The sequence below is a fragment of the Paroedura picta genome, chromosome 7 (genome assembly GCF_049243985.1).
Source record: "Paroedura picta isolate Pp20150507F chromosome 7, Ppicta_v3.0, whole genome shotgun sequence".
NCBI lineage: Eukaryota > Metazoa > Chordata > Lepidosauria > Squamata > Gekkonidae > Paroedura > Paroedura picta.
This window is the reverse complement of record NC_135375.1, coordinates 48210837-48229649: the sequence shown is the minus strand read 5'-3', so window position 1 is coordinate 48229649 and position 18813 is coordinate 48210837. Positions and strand designations below refer to the sequence as shown.

The 18813-nt window shown below is 42.6% G+C and overlaps 1 long non-coding RNA gene across 2 annotated transcripts in view; it reads right to left on the bottom strand.

The window, feature by feature from the left end:
• Positions 1-18813, bottom strand: part of LOC143841786 (uncharacterized) — a 49516-nt gene that overhangs the window by 21197 nt on the left and 9506 nt on the right. The window contains exons 3-5 of one of the 2 annotated variants that reach the window (XR_013232828.1): positions 17046-17156; positions 4912-4998; positions 1187-1550 (exon numbers count right to left, since the gene is read on the bottom strand). This is a non-coding gene — a long non-coding RNA (uncharacterized LOC143841786). Of the gene's footprint in view, positions 1-1186; positions 1551-4911; positions 4999-17045; positions 17157-18813 lie in introns of those variants that run through there. The other variant, XR_013232829.1, reaches the window with a different exon arrangement.

Here is an 18813-nt window from a genome sequence, read left to right as displayed (position 1 = left end):
GAATCGAAGCTGGCTTGCCAGATTAGAAGTCCGCACTCCTAACCACTACACCAAACTGGCTCTCCACCTATGCAGAAAGGGATGGCAGGTCTTCAGGATGATCTGACCATGGGATGGAATTCACCACCATCAACTCTACTTCCAACCCTGCACCAAAGATCCAGGGTATGACCTGCTTGATGGGTGGACCAGCAACAAATTGCGAGAACACTAGTGTCAACATAGATGACACCAGGTCCAGCCCCAACACCGGCCTTTTGTGCATAATAGTAAGGTAGAAAGAGATGAGATACATATCTGCAGATGAATCCAATTAGGTTTTAGGCTAGTGGAAAAGGGAAGAAGAATCCCTTTTGACCACTGGAAAAGCTATGCTAGGCATCATGGAACCTCTATGGACAGAAGCTATATGGTACTGTGGCTGCTGGAGACATTTTGTATTCAAACACTGAACTTAGTAATTAGCTATCTATTTGTTCATATTCTTTGGTTATGTCTTTTAAATAGGAGATAAATTCTGTGTGGAAAATTTTGCTCCCAGTGGGGAAGAATGTATGCAAAAGATTATACCGCTTTAAGATGGCAGCGTAGGTGCCATAATGAAGAACAAAAATAAATACCAGTATTGCATATTATTATTATTATTATTATTATTATTATTATTATTATTATTATTATTATTATTATTATTATTATTAGATTTATAGCCCGCCACTCCCTTGCGGCTCGTTTACAGCAGTGGTCCCCAACCCCCAGTCCGGTGATCAGGACCGGTCCGAGGATCAGTCGGTACTGGGCCGCGGCTCCTCCTCATCCTCCTCCCGGGTTGCTGCCTCAGGGTCTGCCCTGCCACTCTGCCACTGGCTCCCCTTTGGTGCTCTCCAATGGCTGCCATGGCTGGGGCTCCCCCTCGGTGTGGCACTGTGCAGCTGCTGCTGGCAGCACCCCACAGCGGGCGGCGGGAAGTCAGGGGCACCGGCGGGAAAGCAAGCAGAGCAGGGGCTCAGGCAGCGTTGGCGGTGACGTCACTCAGCAAAAGACTACCCCCCCAGCCTCAGTAAAATTGTCAAGTGTTGTCCGATCCCCGGTGATAAAAAGGTTGGGGACCACTGGTATACAGCAATAATAAGTAAAACAAACTAGGTCAGATATTAGAAGTGTTCTGCCAGTTTCATTTTATTCCTGACATCATTTTCTTTCTCACAGCAGTGTAGACAGACATTCCAGGCAGGATCAATTAGGGCACTGAACAATGGGTGATTCACTGGCCAGCTGATCATTGCCTTCCCAGAAGTTCAAAAATTTGAGGAGCACATCTATGTTCTTAAGCCAAAGAAAGTCAACATTTCTCATTTCCCAGACCACATCCACCTGAGAAAATTCAGAATTGCCTTCAACATCTGCTAATCTGAATGGTTCTGGAAATGCTTCATGTCAGTCAAGCCAATATCATAAACTGCTGTATTGACATCGCAAATCATTCAGAAGGCCACAACATTGTGCTTGCCATTGCAGATAGTAAATCAAGGAATTTTAAAATCAATTCTGATCTGTGGATAGACAAAGTGAAAAATCTGTTCCTGTTCACTAGACCAATCCTGAATACTCCTCCAGTTTTACTGAGGAGTCTTTGAGTTCAACTATATCCTTAAAGCCCCAGCTGCTAATTAATTAAAATTGCTGCTTTCATTGAATTAAAAAAAGCCTCTAGCCCTCAGGATTTAGGCAGAGCTTGCAAATGTTATGTGACAGCTGTGCACTTAAAAGCTCATTTACCAAAAAAAGAGATCTTTCTTCATTTATTACTTTAAGTAAGATAGCACACTTAAAGCTGTACTTAAAAATGATTCTAGATATGTAATAACTATCTCTGCAACTTAAATGGGGAAAAATTCAGTTCTCTTTGAAGGCTTTAGTGAGTTGTTCAGTCTAGTTGGTTAGTTGATTAATCGTGGGTTAATGTGGCATAACAAATAATATAATTAAAACTTCTGATCAGGAAACATGTTTAAGATTATTTTCAAACAATTTTTGTTTTGTTTTTGCGATTGAATGTCAACTTCAATTAACATCTTCACAAAGCCATTTTTAACGACTGAGATTATTCTATTCTGTAGATAATCAATATAATCTACCCAATTAAACTGATTAGGTAACCAGAGTTATATCTGACTGCAATATCAACATGAAGGAAGATTCTGACAATTTTTTAAAGAATGTGCGTATGTATACACACTGGTTTCTGAGTTTGTTCTTTCTTTGAAAATAAAAATTATTACCGGAAAAGGGACATTTTTGCCCTACAGATGGGTTAGAGTGGGACACTGTAGAACAATAGGACCGATTATGCATGGGCAAGGAAGGGCGGGCCAGTAGCTGCATGACAGTGGGGCTACTCCTCACTTATGCACAACGCCAGAGCTATCAAGGCTCCCTCCTGGCCCTGGCCTGCTTTAGGGTTTCTGATGGCCTGCAGCATGGGAATGCTGGTTTTTCTGTGTTCCTTTTTTTGCTGTGGTGGCCATCAGTGGCCCAACAAGGCCAGGCCCATGCATGCAGGAAGAGCCAGGCCTTCAAGGCCCAGCTCTTTCCTCCCGATGTCCCCATGGGGACACAAAATGCCCCATTAGGCTTCATGGTGCTGCGGAGCCGAATGGGATGTTTATACACCCACATGATGGTAGGATATTGGCATGCCGCTGTCCCACTGTCCTGCAGTGGGACCTCCACATCCCTCCCCCTCCCCCTTTTGCCACCGCTGCTGTGAGGTGGGAGAACCATCCAGCCCTGGAGCAGTGCATGGGCTGAAGGATTTAATCTCCCATGCATACACGGGAAGTGTAGGCCATGTTGCCCTGCCATGAGAAACTGGCAGCCTGGCCTGGTTGCCACTGTGCATAATTAGTCTAGGAGAAGCACAACTGTGTGGAACATCCATATCCTACACAAATAGAAGCTAAAGACTGGATGAAGTCTGTACATAAAGCTAATGGCGCAAACTGCCGAAGTGTGTTTATCTTGTGTTCACCTAACTGCTCTAAGAAAAAAATGAAAAACAAATGTTGCATTGAGACATTAGGATTTATATAGATGTTGAGCTGCTAAGCCTTATTCTGATGGTCTCCCAGGAGATTTAATTTGCTGTGTGGCTTGGATCTATGGTCATCATTTTGGAAAACTGAGAGGGATCAGTGGCCAGCAGGATGCTTCTACTTACTCAAGCAAAGCTGGAAAGACAGTCTACATAGATAAATTGCTGCCGATTGTTTGATGTTTTGCTGTGTTGTCATTTTTTTAAATGCACATCAAGACAATGAGTGTGAAATGCAACCCACCAAACAAAATCTCAATGTCTTGGAAATAAATGTATCCTTTTTGAAACACTGAACATGATGGTTTGTTAGAGTGATACACAGATTCATTTTGCTGTCTGTCGCAATAATAATATAGTCTCCAGAAAATGGATTAGAAACTTGTCAGCTTTACATAATGATCAAGATACTATTATCTAGTTGGGTGTTTCAAATAATTACTTTTAGACTTGGAAATTTAACAATGAGTGCATGTAGTCTGAGAAAACTAGCTATAGCTCAAATCAGTGGGTTCAATTTTATCATAAAGTTATGCTTATGCAAGAGGTTGGATAATCTTCTATTCCTTTTGCTCTCCCTTCATATCCTTCAGAAGTACCATGTCAGGGAGTAGGTGAGTGGGAAAATTGCTGTTTGGGGAGAAGCTGGGTAGAAAGCAGCTGTTTGGGAAAGAGAAGAAGCAGTTTGGGGAGGAGGTAGGTGGGTAAATTGCAGTTCCATACACAGAATTCATGTGGAATCAAACCCAATGAAGCTAGTTGGCTACTACCAAGTCCCATCCCATGGATTTCTATCAAACATATCAAATAAAATGAGATGTAATGCTAGCAAAGTGGCAACTTTAGATAATTTTACAGTATTCTGTCCCCCAACTTGCAACCTGAAGATATGGGTTGGCAGCAGGTTAATATTTCTAGGGAAGGAATTCCATAGCATGGGCACCATCAATGAGAAGCTCTATCTCTATATACTACCTAGCTAGGAACAGCTCAAGTTATGTTTCTGATGGGGACATCAAAAGCAAAGTCATCTCTCGGAGGCAGTCTTTCTGCTTCCCTAATCCCAGAGATCCAGCTTGGAGTAGTGGTTAAGAGTAGTGACCTCTAATCTGCAGAGCCAGGTCTGATGCCCTGTTTCTTCACATGCAGCCAGCTTGGTGACCTTGGGCTAGTCACAGTCATTTTAGAGATGCTCTCATAGAGTCAGAGCTCTCTTAGCCCAATAAGGTGTCTGTGGAGGGGAGAGGAAGGGTAGGCAATTGTAAGGTACACTGACACTCCTTTGAGTAATGAGAAGTGGGATGTAAAAACCAACTCTTCTTCTCTTTCGGTCTTTACTGCTTAAAGGTGGCATTTTAAATTATGTTCAGAGACAACAGGAAGTAAGGTCACTTTTGTAAACAGGAATGATATGCTAAAAATTGTGAATCCCAGCTAACCACCTAGAAAACTCATTCTGAAACACTATAGTTTACAAATCCTTTTCTAGGGGAACCCTATGGAAAATGAATGCAGTCATATAATGTGGAAATTACCAGTAAAGGAATGATGGCAATATATTTAATGTTGATAACAATTTCCTGAAGGGAATGCAATAGGTACTGAAATTAATGACAGACACATGGGACTCTGAATGTCACCTGGACATTCAGGACCAGAGGTAGGTCCAATGGCAATTCTCCCTAGCTGCAAAGAGGATCCTTAAGGAGAAACACAACCTCTACATCAAGAGTCATCTGAACCACCCCATCAAAAACCCCATCTTGTTGGACTGAGCTCCCACCCATTGGCCATCAGCCTTCCTCCTTTTACTTACTTACAGAAAGGCACCTTAACATGAAGATGGTATCGACAGCCAAAATAATTGCTGAGACTTTCAGAAATGAAGAATGTTGTAATTTGTTCCACTGTAATGGAGAGAAATGTAAGATATGATTATAACACAGGCATGATAGATTGAATTAGTGACAGATTAATGAAGAGAAAAAGAAATGCATTTGGGGAGTCATGAACCCATGACAGCTGTGCCATCCTTCTTTTGGGAAATTCACAAATGAAGCCTCCCTTGGAGACACTGTGTGTGATTAGCTTTAGTAGTGCTTCCCCCCTGCCACTATAGTTCTAGTACTGATTAAAGAATCATGCCTGAATCCCATCTGAATGGCTTTTTAAAGGTTTAGCTCACCAAAGGTAATCACTGAGCAGAGCTAGTCAAGCTAATTGTGCAATATTACACTGATACTTCATGTCCCAGATCAGTATCAATTAAGGATGAACCCTCTGCAACCCACATTATTGTGATAGGCAACGCATTTTTAATTGGGACAGGTGTTCTTCCTCATTCAGCATTTACATTCTGTCATAAAAATCTAGAGACACCAGGAAGTTTATATAGGACTAAGAATAGGATGTAACTCTATGGCTATTAAGATTCTCCAAAACATTTTTCTCCATTAGGCTACCAAAATTGTCATGTGAAGATGGAACATTTTTCTACATAACATTTTAACATTTGTACGTGTGCTGAGGAGGTTACACCTAGTAGACATGTTTCTCTATCAAATTAATGGGAATGGCCCTTGGATTGATTTCTCAACATGACTAGCTTTATTTCTAAGTATATTAAAGCATCTGGCTTAGAAAGCTATCATATATGAATCTAATTTTTAAAATATTTTCACAAATCCATACTAGATTTCTTCGTCCAATAACTAAAATTGCATGGATGAATGCATTTGAAATGATAGTGGTCTGACAAAGAACCAGGCAGCTTTTTCAGCTCAAAAATTTGGACAGTGTGCTGAAAGGTATTGTGGCAGGGTAGGTGAATTTCCTCTAGGCCAGGCTGGATTCTGGAGATTTTTGGTAGTGGTGGAGGTGGGGATCACTTGGACATGAGGTCACTTGGTGTTTCGGAGATCACTTGGACATGGAGTCACTTGATGGTGGTGGGCAATCACTTGGGCATGGGGTCACTTGGTGGTGGTGTGAGGATCACTTGGGCATGGGGTCACTGTGGATAGGCAGGTAGTTATGAGTTCATGCATTATGTAGGGGGGTTGAAGGTCCCTTCCTACTCTTTGATTCTATGATAAGGGGTTTGTTTCAGATGGTACCCATATTGGTCTTCAGTAGAAGATATGGATTCTAATCCATTAGCACCTTAGATATCAACAAGATTCAGGGGGTTTAAGCTTTTGAGCCCCCTTCAAGGATCGCTGCCTTGTTGTGGCAAGGGGGCTTGCGTAGTTCAGTGAAGCTATGAGCTATACCGTGCAGGGCCACCCAAGACGGACAGGTCATAGCTGAGAGCTCTGACAAAAGGTGATCCACTGGAGAAGGAAATGGCAAACCACTCCAGTATCTTTGCCATGAAAACTCTATGGACAGTTCCAATAGGCATAACGATATGACGCTGGAAGATGAGCCCCTCAGGTCGGAAGGTGTCCAATATGCTACTGGGGATGAGCAGACGGCTAGTACGAGTAGCGCCAGAATGAATGAAGCGGCTGGGCTAAAGCCGAAAGGACGCTCAGTTGTGGAAGTAACTGGTGGCGAAAAGACAGTCCGATGCTGTAAAGATTTTTATTCCATAGGAACCTGGAACGTCAGATCCATTAATCAAGGCAAGCTGGACGTGGTTAAACAAGAAATGAGAAGACTGAACATCGACATTTTAGGAATCAGTGAACTAAAATGGACAGGAATGGGTGAATTTAATTCAGATGACCATCAGGTATACTACTGTGGACAAGAATCTCGCAGAAGAAATGGAGTAGCCTTCATAATCAATAAGAGAGTAGGAAAAGCAGTCTTGGGATACAATCCCCAAAATGACAGAATGATCTCAGTTCGAATCCAAGGCAAACCATTCAACATCACAGTGATCCAGGTCTACGCCCCAACCACTGCTGCTGAAGAGGATGAAGTTGATCAGTTCTATGAAGCCCTACAACACCTTCTAGAAGCAACACCCAAAAATGATGTGCTTATCATCATGGGGGATTGGAATGCTAAAGTAGGAAGCCAAAAGATAACCGGGATAACTGGCAAGTTTGGCCTTGGAGTACAAAATGAAGCAGGGCACAGGCTGGTAGAATTTTGTCAAGAGAATACAATGGTCATAGCAAACACGCTTTTCCAGCAACCCAAGAGACGACTCTACACATGGACATCACCAGACGGTCAACACAGAAATCAGATTGACTATGTGCTCTGCAGCCAAAGATGGAAAAGTTCTATCCAGTCAATAAAAACAAGACCAGGAGCTGATTGTGGTTCAGATCATGAGCTTCTTGTTGCAAAATTTAGGCTTAAATTGAAGAAAGTAGGGAAAAGCACTAGGCCACTCAGGTATGAACTAAATCATATCCCCGACGAATACACAGTGGAGGTGACAAATAGATTTAAGGAATTAGATCTGATAGACAGAGTGCCTGAAGAACTATGGACGGAGGTTCGCAACATTGTACAAGAGGTAGCAACTAAAACCATCCCAAAGAAAAAGAAATGCAAGAAATCAAAATGGCTGTCTGAGGAAGCTTTACAAATAGCTAAGGAGAGAAGGGAAGTGAAAGGCAAGGGAGAAAGAGAAAGATACACCCAATTGAATGCAGAATTCCAGAGAAAAGCTAGAAGAGATAAGAATGCCTTCTTAAATGAACAGTGCAAACAAATAGAAGAAAACAATAGAATCGGGAGGACCAGAGATCTTTTCAAGAAAATTGGAGATATGAAGAGAACGTTTCATGCAAAGATGGGTATGATAAGGGACCAAAATGGTAGGGACCTCACAGAAGCAGAAGAGATTAAACAAAGGTGGCAAAATTATACAGAAGAACTATACAAGAGCGAGCTTAACATCCCTGATGACCACAATGGGGTAGTTACTGACCTGGAGCCAGACATCCTGGAATGTGAAGTCAAATGGGCCTTAGGAAGTCTGAGCAACAATAAAGCTAGTGGTAGTGACAGCATTCCAGTTGAACTATTCAAAATCTTAAAGGACGATGCAGTAAAAGTGCTACACTCAATATGCCAGCAAATTTGGAAAACTCAACAATGGCCACAGGATTGGAAAAGGTCAGTTTACATTCCAATCCCAAAGAAGGGCAATGCCAAAGAATGTTCAAACTACCGCACCATTGCACTAATTTCTCATGCTAGCAAAGTTATGCTCAAAATCCTACAAGCTAGGCTCCAGCAATATGTGGACCGAGAACTTCCAGAAGTACAGGCAGGATTTCGAAGAGGCAGAGGAACTAGAGATCAAATTGCCAACATACGCTGGATCATGGAGAAAGCTAGGGAGTACCAGAAGAACGTCTACTTCTGCTTCATTGACTATGCTAAAGCCTTTGATTGTGTGGAGCACAACAAATTGTGGCAAGTTCTTAAAGAGATGGGAATACCAGAGCATCTTATTTGTCTCTTGAGAAATTTATATGCAGGTCAAGAAGCAACAGTGAGAACTGAACATGGAATCACTGACTGGTTCAAAATTGAGAAAGGAGTTCGGCAAGGCTGTATACTGTCGCCTTGCCTATTTAACTTGTATGCAGAGCACATCATGAGAAATGCGGGATTAGAGGAGTCACAAATTGGGATCAAGATTGCAGGGAGAAATATCAACAACCTCAGATATGCAGATGATACCACTCTAATGGCAGAAAGTGAAGAGGAACTAAAGAGCCTGTTGATGCGGGTGAAGGAGGAGAGTGCGAAAGTTGGCTTGAAACTCAACATCAAGAAAACAAAGATCATGGCATCCGGCCCTCTCAATTCCTGGCAAATAGAAGGGGAAGAAATGGAGATAGTGACAGATTTTATTTTCCTGGGCTCCAAGATCACTGCAGATGGGGACTGCAGCAAAGAAATTAAAAGACGCTTGCTCCTGGGGAGGAAAGCTATGGCAAATCTAGACAGCATCCTAAAAAGCAGAGACATCACCCTGCCAACAAAAGTGCGTTTAGTCAAGGCTATGGTCTTCCCAGTTGCAATGTATGGCTGCGAAAGTTGGACCATAAGGAAGGCCGAGCGTCAAAGAATTGAGGCTTTTGAACTCTGGTGCTGGAGAAGACTCTTGCGAGTCCCTTGGACTGCAAGGCGAACAAACCGGTCAGTCCTAGAGGAGATCAGCCCTGACTGCTCTTTAGAAGGCCAGATCCTGAAGATGAAACTCAAATACTTTGGCCACCTCATGAGAAGGAAGGACTCCCTGGAGAAGAGCCTAATGCTGGGAGCGATCGAGGGCAAAAGAAGAAGGGGACGACAGAGAATGAGGTGGCTGGATGGAGTCACTGAAGCAGTAGGTGCAAACTTAAATGGACTCCGGGGAATGGTAGAGGACAGGAAGGCCTGGAGGATCATTGTCCATGGGGTCGCGATGGGTCGGACACGACTTCGCACATAACAACAACAACAAGCTTTTGAGAGTCAATGCTCCCTTTATTAGCAGGGGTTTGTATATTGGTGTGCACAGAGTTAAACACAAAAAAGGTTTATGGCTATACATGTGTTCTGTATTTGTTTTTTCATGTAGGGTACAAGTTAGAGAAGTAGTGATGAGGAAAAGTTGGGTTCTAAAAAATAATACAATATGCAAATGATATCCACTTAAAAATAATGCCCATATGATAAAATAACTTTTGTATTGTTTAGCAGTGCATTTTGATTTCAGTGGAAATATTTCAGAACATTACTTGAAAGTATGATTGAATTGCCATATGAGAGATGTCATTTGCAATAAAATATCACAGGGTGTGACAGGTAATAATCAGTTGCTAAGAGATAAGAAATCACTTAGAGTAGGCTGCATTTATTGAAAGGTTAAAAACATTTACAAAACGTAAATTGTTGGTTGGTTTATGATGAAAAATATATTCTGTCTTCATTCCCCACTTCTTTGTAATAAAAAGTTGCTGCTTCAAAGAATTTTACCCATGCTTGTGAGCATAGATATTGCAGTGGTCATGTCTTGAGGAGAGGCATGTATATTGCAGTCACTAGCAGTGTATAGACAACAAAGGGACTCTATGTGTTCTCCACAGGAAATTTAGGAATTACCACCCTTAGGAATTACCACTTTTAAGGGTGAATAGTAGATTATTCCCTCTACTGCAACACTGAGTTGAGTTATCCTTTCACTAACTGAAGAGTCATCTTATGTCAGGGGAGAGCTTTCTCTATCAGAGAAATACTTCTTCCATGTATATAGGTGAAAAATATCACGTCTAATATGTATCTTAGTTGCATTAATAGTAGGAGCCCTTTTATATATTGAAACTAGTAGGGAAATCCATTTTTTAAACGGCAAGGGCCCTCACAGACCCCCTAGCTCTCCTGGAATCCAGGAAGTTGGTGGGGGGCATGGATCATGGCCACACTCTCCCACTCCCTTCTTCAGAAGACAGGAGGGTCATGGGAATGGTGGAGCCAGAGCAGAACATGCACCTGGCTTCCTGCCCCTGGAGGTTAGAAAGGATGCAGGTGCACATGAATAGGCCAGGAGGGCTGCTGGACCAACACGGACAGTGTGGAGTATGCACCCAGGTTCCTGCCTTCTTCTCTGGAAGCCAGGAGGGCTCCAGCTCCTTCTACAGAGGCCAGGAAGGCTGTGTGTGGCTAGAGCAGAATGTACACCTAGCTTCCTGCTGTTTCCTGGAGACCAGGAGAGATACAAGAACATGCTCAGCCCTCCCCAGCCTACCCTAGCAGTCAGTAGGTCATGGAGAGAGGGATGGGAGATGCAGCAGGAGGGCATTCCCCAGGCTCCCAGAGGGCAGGAATCATGGCATACTCATGGAGGGGGTGGGAGCCTTCCCCACCAGCTATGGGTAGCGAGGGCTCAGAGGGTGGCAGTGAATCAGGGATAATGATGGCAGATTTTTGGAAGGGGTGGGGAGGTCAGTGGAGACAGCAGCTGGAATGCTAAAGGATCAGGGAAAGTGGCATTGCTGTCAAGGGGGTGGAGGCCCTTGCTGATGGTGGTTTGACTTCACCATTGGAGAGTGGCATAGCCTGTGAGTGGCTCTCATTGGGCAAGGGCCCTCCCAGTGAGGGCCAATCAAAGACCCTCTTGTGCTTTCAAATGGTGTTCCAGCCCCTCTTGGTGGCTCTCAGTGGGGAGGGACCTCCCCCATGAGGGTCAATCAGAGGACTGGCATGTCATCAGAAGTACTCTTCACATATTATGTAGTCTGATACTTTTCATGTATTCAAACAGTAAAGTGTAATTGACAGTTTTTCACACTGGGAGTTCTACTTTCCCTCTACCCCACAGACCTGTCCTTTCTACTTGCTGCTCATCAGGCAATCATATTAGTGGACCAAATTAATAACACAGCCAGTTAGTATAAATAAGCACTTAAAGTCTAAATCCATGTTATCAAGGGTATTTCACACATGGGCACTTCCACACAATCTAATAGGATTCATAGTATTCTCCATGCCATTTTATTACGATCCCTAATTCCATATTGTTACTGACTGCAAAAGACAAAGAGGTTTGCAAAGCAGAGGGAAACTAAACTCTGCCATAACAGCTACTGCACAGGCACAAAGCTGTTCAGCAGCTGTTCAAGGTAGATAGTGGACAGACAAATATATTTGAAGCTTGGCTTTCGAATGATTGTGGCTGATGAACATTGTATGCTTGTCTGTAAACTGTTTGCTGCATCCTAATCTCCAACATGGGACTCACACTGGCTGATCACTTTGAGGGTCCTTTAATGTTTGCACAACTGGGGTCTACTAAGAGGAACATACAGCCTTCTCCAGGTTTAAACACCCCTGATCACTGCTGGTATGTGATTAAACCAGGCAGGGTAATGGCGTGCAGCAATCAGTAGCTGTTCAAAGCAGCACCAACCTAACAAATTCAGCAGAGGTGTGATGAAAGGCAACAAGGAAAATGATCAACAACCCATTCCAGTAACTGGGTCTGACAATGCAGAACCTCAGCTGGGCTTGGAACTTCTTCCAAGGCTACCTTGTAGCTAACAACAAGGGAAGCCTGAACAATGTTGTTCCACATTGCCATGACTTTCACAATAGTCTTTTGTGCTTTAATAGTTTTTGATACCAGAACAAGTGGAAAATTTTAAATGCCCCATGGAACATCTTTTTGCTTTATGTGTAATTTTGTTGTCAACCAACTTGTTGCTGTTGAGAAGGTGTCTTACTTTCTGTGTTCCCTTGGAGGATGAACTGCCATCACTTCTGTTTCTCACATTAGTGTTTTGTTTTTTTCCTGGGGAACTGTTGCTGTGTAGTATTACTTATGGCTAAGGGAAGGCCTTCTGGGAATACCCCATTGTGTGTTTTCTTGTTCCTATCTGATGCATGTATCTCTTTGCTTTGCAATAAGTGGCTGCTTTTGCCTAGGGAGACTATGGTCTGTACATGGAGTTCTCCAAGGCTAAGGTGTTGGGGTAATTTGGTAGGAGTGACCATGCTTCCTTCTCTATGCTTTTGTCTTTCAATCGGCTTTTGTCTTTCAATCGGTTTTCAGGAAGGGATTTGAATCACTACTTATGGAGCTCTTCTGCATTGGAAGATGTTTTCTCTGGAGGTGGTGAATTCTTCCTTCTTTGGAAGTTTCTAAGCAGAAGCTAGTCATCTGACAGAAATCCTGATTCTATGAACATAGGCAGATATGAGTAGGTGGGATGGAAGGGATGTGCCAGTGTTTGTATCCTTGTGGCCCTTCCTTCATACTCAGGGAACTGCTAATTGTCACTGTGGGTAGGTGAATTTGCTCCAGGCCAGACTGGATTATGGAGATTTTTGGTGAAGGATCACTTAGACATGAAATTGGAGTCACCATGGGTGGGCAGGTAGTTGTGAGTTTCTGTACTGTGCAGGGGGGATTGAACTAGATGACCCTGGAAGTTCCTTCCAACTCTATGATTCTAAGTGAGGTATTGATGGAAAGTTTCATCACATGGCAGGGACAAAGTCTAACACTGCAGTTTCTGTAGCGTTACAGCTGGATAAGCCCATTGACTTCTATGAACATAATAGAGTGAAACTCTGCCTAAGAAGGCATTGCAAGGAAATATTCCAACTAAAATGTTGTCGGAGCACGCTTTCTCAACAAGGCTTTAATGAAACCTTAGAGTTTCTCGATGGCCCTGGAAGGGTTTCCTGAATGGGTGGGGGTTAATTCATTTGTTATATATTTTTTAATTTGATAAACATTTATTGAGTGGTATGATGGTCTTGTTGAACCCCTAAATTGCCAATGTTGGGCCCGGAGGAGGTACAAAGGAAAGGGGGCCCAGGTGGGCATGTACACAGCTATGCCTCCCAACCATATTCTGCATGATCACATCACTTCTGGGGTTTCTTGAAGCCTGAGGAATATTTCAGGGGGTTCTCAATGATAAAAAAGTCGAGAAAGGCTAAGTTAGAGATATATTATACACTTCACAAAGGATTGGATAAATAAAACATAGATGTCTGTTTATAATAATCAGCCTCCTTTCTTCTTTCAATGCCCTTCCAGAAGCTCTGAGTCAGCTCAAATTTTGTTTCATTGGATTTTATGAAAAATGTCTGCAAGAAATGTTTTGAGTTGTGAACCTTTTTTATGTTAGAGGCTCCTTGTTTAGAGTGGGGGGCATGTTTGGAACTATTATTGCTGTGCCAGCGATAAAAACAGATTTTAGAGGGAAAGAACTATACAGCTCAGATTTATCTTCTCACCCGGCTTGTAATGTCTCACAGTATAAACATTTAGCAACTGGCAAAAGACAATTCAATTTAGTGATGGGCATGTTACTCCCTGCTTAATTTGAAATTGGCTCCGTCCTTCTACATTCCTTTGATGACTGCTTAGAGAAAGTTTCATTTTCCTCCCAAGAATACTCCCTATGTATGTTTTACATGATGCCTTATGCATGCATATTTTCTTACTGCCTCTAGAGGATTATACTTTGATTTGCTTTAGAATTTGATTGAACATTTGGTATGTGGCTATTGACAATCTGTGACTGATTGGCTAGAACAAATGTGGATGACTGGGCACACTTGCATGCTGAATTTTGTGTCACGTGTGAAGATAGATAAGGACAGAATTGCAAAGTGAAAAGGTGTAGTGGAACAGGTAAGCCTTTATACCTACAGCCCTCAGGTATCCTTTAAATTGACCTCATGATAATGATTCCATATGGGATGGTCGCAGGTTGGGTCCCAGATGGAGGGAGGGGTGCTTCAGTCCACCAGTTGGATTTCTGCCTGTCATCATGTGTCCTATTATTTTCTCAAGATTAAGAGGTTAACAGAAATAACTTTCCAAGCATGTAGCTACAAATTAGTTGGCTGAAGAATGAAGAACATGCATGTGCACATTTTTCATTCTGAGCCAAAAAGAAATACTCTGGAAATGGTGCCTGATTAAGATAACATGCAAGTGTTATGAACAGGCTAAATCTGTATTGTGGTGTATGCTTCAAAAATGGCTTTAATTTCATTTTGGGATGGCAAAAAGGGCATGACACTTTTATCCAAAAGTTTTGGGAGCATTGATACCGTTTAGAACAGGGGTAGTCAAACTGCAGCCCTCCAGATGTCCATGGACTACAATTCCCATGAGCCCCTGCCAGCATTCGCTGGCAGGGGCTCATGGGAATTGTAGTCCATGGACATCTGGAGGGCCGCAGTTTGACTACCCCTGGTTTAGAAGTACATTTGGGGACATTTTTAGGTTTCAAAAATATTGGCACCAAAAAATTATGCCCTCAAAAATGAAATATAAATTATTTTAAATTTCCCTCCCCAAGTAAGCAGGTTTGGGGAGACAGGAGGGAGAAAGATCTCCTCCAACCACTTGGCCTCCTCTTTCCCTTCCACAGGTCTCGCCTTGAGTCCTGCCGTGCTGCAGGTTCAGAAGGTTTCATATGCTGCTCTTGCATAACCTTTTCATGATTGCAATCTTCATTAAATAGGTTTTGAACACTGTTCAGCCACTTAATGTTGTAGAACAGTAGATGCGGCTGCAAAATAGGGGACTTTATATTTGTATTTATAGACTGCCACTCTTGGCACAGCCGGCTTATGGCGGTTTACATATAAACAGCAAAAAAAACCCCAATACAATTGCAATAAAGGGATAAAAGAAGATTAAATATATTTGAAAACAAAACAGAAATTGGCGAATAGTTTGAAGTTTAGGAAAAGACATCATGCTTATGCTGTCAGACCGGCTGAACTTGAAGAATGGGGCAGAATTTATTTGTTTTATGTATAATCCATTTTTCTTCCTGAGTGACAGAAATGAATGTGGAATGAATGTGTTCCTGAAAAGTCTCCCCTCTAGGCATGGACCGGCTTAGCTTCAGCACAGTTACTATATCATACACCCTCCAACCATACCCTGGGACTATATGTTGAAAGAAAAAGAGAAGATGAAGCTCTCACCAGTGGTGAGAGGGAGAGAGACATCAGTGCTGGAACTGACATCTGCAGAGAAAATACAATGAGACGCAAGTGATATGGGAATCCCTTTTATCATTTTTAGCTTGAGCTGCCAGTGAATGGATGCCAAACATTCTTATACAAACTAGCTCTAGCACTGACAACATGCCTTTTAGATCACCTGACATTTTGGGTCAAATGACTGCATTTTCACACATCTTGTCATACTATTAAAGGAACAGGCTACTATGAAAAATAACAAAGGAAAAAGGAATACAGCCAGGAATCAAACCAGCTGCAGCTAATATGTTTCACAAGGATTAGTAATTCTGCTGACTCTCATTAAAAGGATAATGACTAGTAAACATGCACTAAGAGAACAGTAATTGAACTTTGGCATAAACAGCAATCTTTGCAGAAGCAACAAGAAAAGGAGCAATTGTGAAGACAGGATACTTTAAGTGGATGAAATACGTTGCATGTAATGAATGTAACAGGTACACCAGCAAATAACACAACAGAAAGCATGTTCGTTTAGTTGGGTGAGGTTGAATATGAAGAGCTTGAATTATTGAAATGTTCTGTTTATATCCATAAGAAAATTTAAATATTTAAATAACTATACAGGAGTCTTCCTTTTAAAGGTGCAGTAAGGTTCCATATTTCCTGGAGTATCTGATACAATTTGCTATGAGGAATTGCTTGTTGAAAATTGTGGTTATATAGTTCAGAAATATACCATTATGAAAGCTTTTGACATTACATATGGTATTTGTTATAACATAGCTGCACAATACGTTTTTTACAGTTCAGTCATTGCTGTCACACTTGAGTCAACTTATGATGAGGAAGAATGAACATTTTATTTCAGGGATTCACTGTCAATATATATGATGTATTGAAAATTGTTTTACAGTGATATGCAAAGATCAAATATCAGGTATATTTTTTCTTCTGAAAGGACTCATGACCAAGAAAGGCGTCAAGACTACTGTATGCATAGACCATGTGCTCTGCTTCATATCTAAAGAATTTAGCTCCCAATCAATCAAAGTTTTGTGAATAGCAACTACTATAAACAACAGTAATTCCACAACAATCAAATTATTAAAAATTGAGAAAATTAAGTTTAACACAACACGACACATTTGAACGAGCAACTCATCGACCCATTATGCACGGGGGGAATAACGCACATTCGGGGTGGAATGGCGGCGACTAAAATCACCAATAATGCACGGTGCCAGCTGCGGCATGCAACCGGCTGCAGCTTCGGTGCATGCCGCCGAAAAAGCGCAGCTTCCAGGTGACCAGGAAGCAACCAGAGGCGGCGCTGGGAGCACCGCGTGCATAATCGGTTACTCTGGGTTTTGCCGCCGTTGCGCCCCATCCCATGCATAACCGGTGTGCTTCGCGTCTTCCCCTTCCTCGTTTTCCATGTGACCTGAAATCGCCGTTTCAGCGGCCGTGCATAATGGGCCATCAGGACGAATGTAAAACAGCATACTTAAGATTGAAGGGAAAAGGAACTACTCACCAAGAGATTTTTTTTTAGCCTGTACCAGACGACAACAAATCTGGCCATAAGAGTGCTTGAGAGGGTATTCCAAAGCTGAAGGGCAACAACTGTGCTCTTAGCCATTTCTCACTTCCAAAAAAAAAAGAAAAGAAAAAAAGGAGAGAGGTAAAAGACAGTCACAGGTGAAAATCTCAAAGTATAGGCAGGAATGTGTGGAACAAGATGCTACTCTGGATTTCCTACTTATAATACTAAAGTCCTTAAAGATAATAATGAATAAAATCTAATTTGGAGCTTTTACGCACATAATTAATTGTAGCGTGAAGCCTGCTGTATTACAAAATGTGAGAAAAATAGTGACTTACTGGCACTCCACACCTCTCAAGCTGTCTCGCATGTTTTCGCACATCTTGCACTCCTCACAAATGCAAGGAGAGCAACACATTTTAGGCTTGTTGTGCTTTGGCCTGCCCACCACTGTCAATCACTTTGTCCCACCAGTCCAAATGGCTGATTGACATGTGAACTTCCCATGATTACTGTTTTCTTTTTAATGTAATTATTCGTTTAAACACCTATCTGCATATTCGTTTAAACACCTATCTGCATATTCATAGAGGCACAACCAATGACAGGCGGTGTGCGTGTATTCATTGCTACAGGAAGTTCTTCATTTTTAAAAAGCACTTCCCATCCCAGGAAGAAAGGAGAGGGAGCTAAGGCTGATTGAAAGAAGAACTTCCTGCAATTGCCAATTTAAAAAAATACACTCTTATTCATTTACATGCCTACCCTTCTACCCCCCACTGCATTAATTCCAGGCTGCTAGTGCCTTCTCCTCGTCCACCACCCTCCTTCCCTCCCCTCCCTCACTGCAACTTCCTTCCTCACCACCACTTACTTCCTCTTCCTCCTCTTCTGCCACACTGTGTATGCCCAGCCACGGCAACAACAAAAAGCTTGCCAGCCTAGCCTGGAGCAGCTCCTTGTCTGCCTGGAGCATGGAGACTTGAGCCATTCTGCCCAGCCCAACTGCCATCAGATAACCGCGCACCCACCCACACCCCTCACCTGGTGCTGCCGTGGTCCAGCTGTCTCACCCCCCTGCCAAAGTCCACAGGACAGCCTTTCAGACACCCACACATGCTGAGTGCCACTGGTGGGCCCAAGTCTACTTCCCAACCTCTCCTCCCGGCAGCCAGCCTGGGGAAGCCAGTGACAGACAAGGAACAATAACAGCTGAGGCATGTGTCTGCCTATTAATTGCTCCAGGCACTTCCCATCCCCGGGAAGAAGGGAAAGGAAGGAGGTTGAGAAGATGGGACATTGGAGGCAGATGTAGCCCTTCTTTGCCTCCACAGATTTCTTTTGCTGGGGGCTGCTGGTTGCCTGCCATGTGATAGCACTTTTTAGGTTGCTGAATCCACTTTTTGGGATTTACCAACTCATGCTTTAAAATGGTGGATATAGTAACCAGTTTGCTTCCCACATGTGGGTGGTTGGCAATGTCATGTGGATTGGAACCAGTTTGTAGTTGGGACTTGTCAATAATCTTGTCATGGCATTCTGTACCAGTTATAGTTTATAAACATTCCTCAAAGACAGCCACACATAAATCTGGGTGTGATGAGGTCATGAATAACTATGGCCAAATCCATTTAGAGTGTAAGCATCATTAAAGGAAGCATGGGAAGGGGGGGGAAGGATTTAAAAACAGGACATGGAAGAGATTCCTTTAAGCAGTTTCAACAGGCAAGAGTTGGTGGATGAGGTGAAGGAGGTGGGG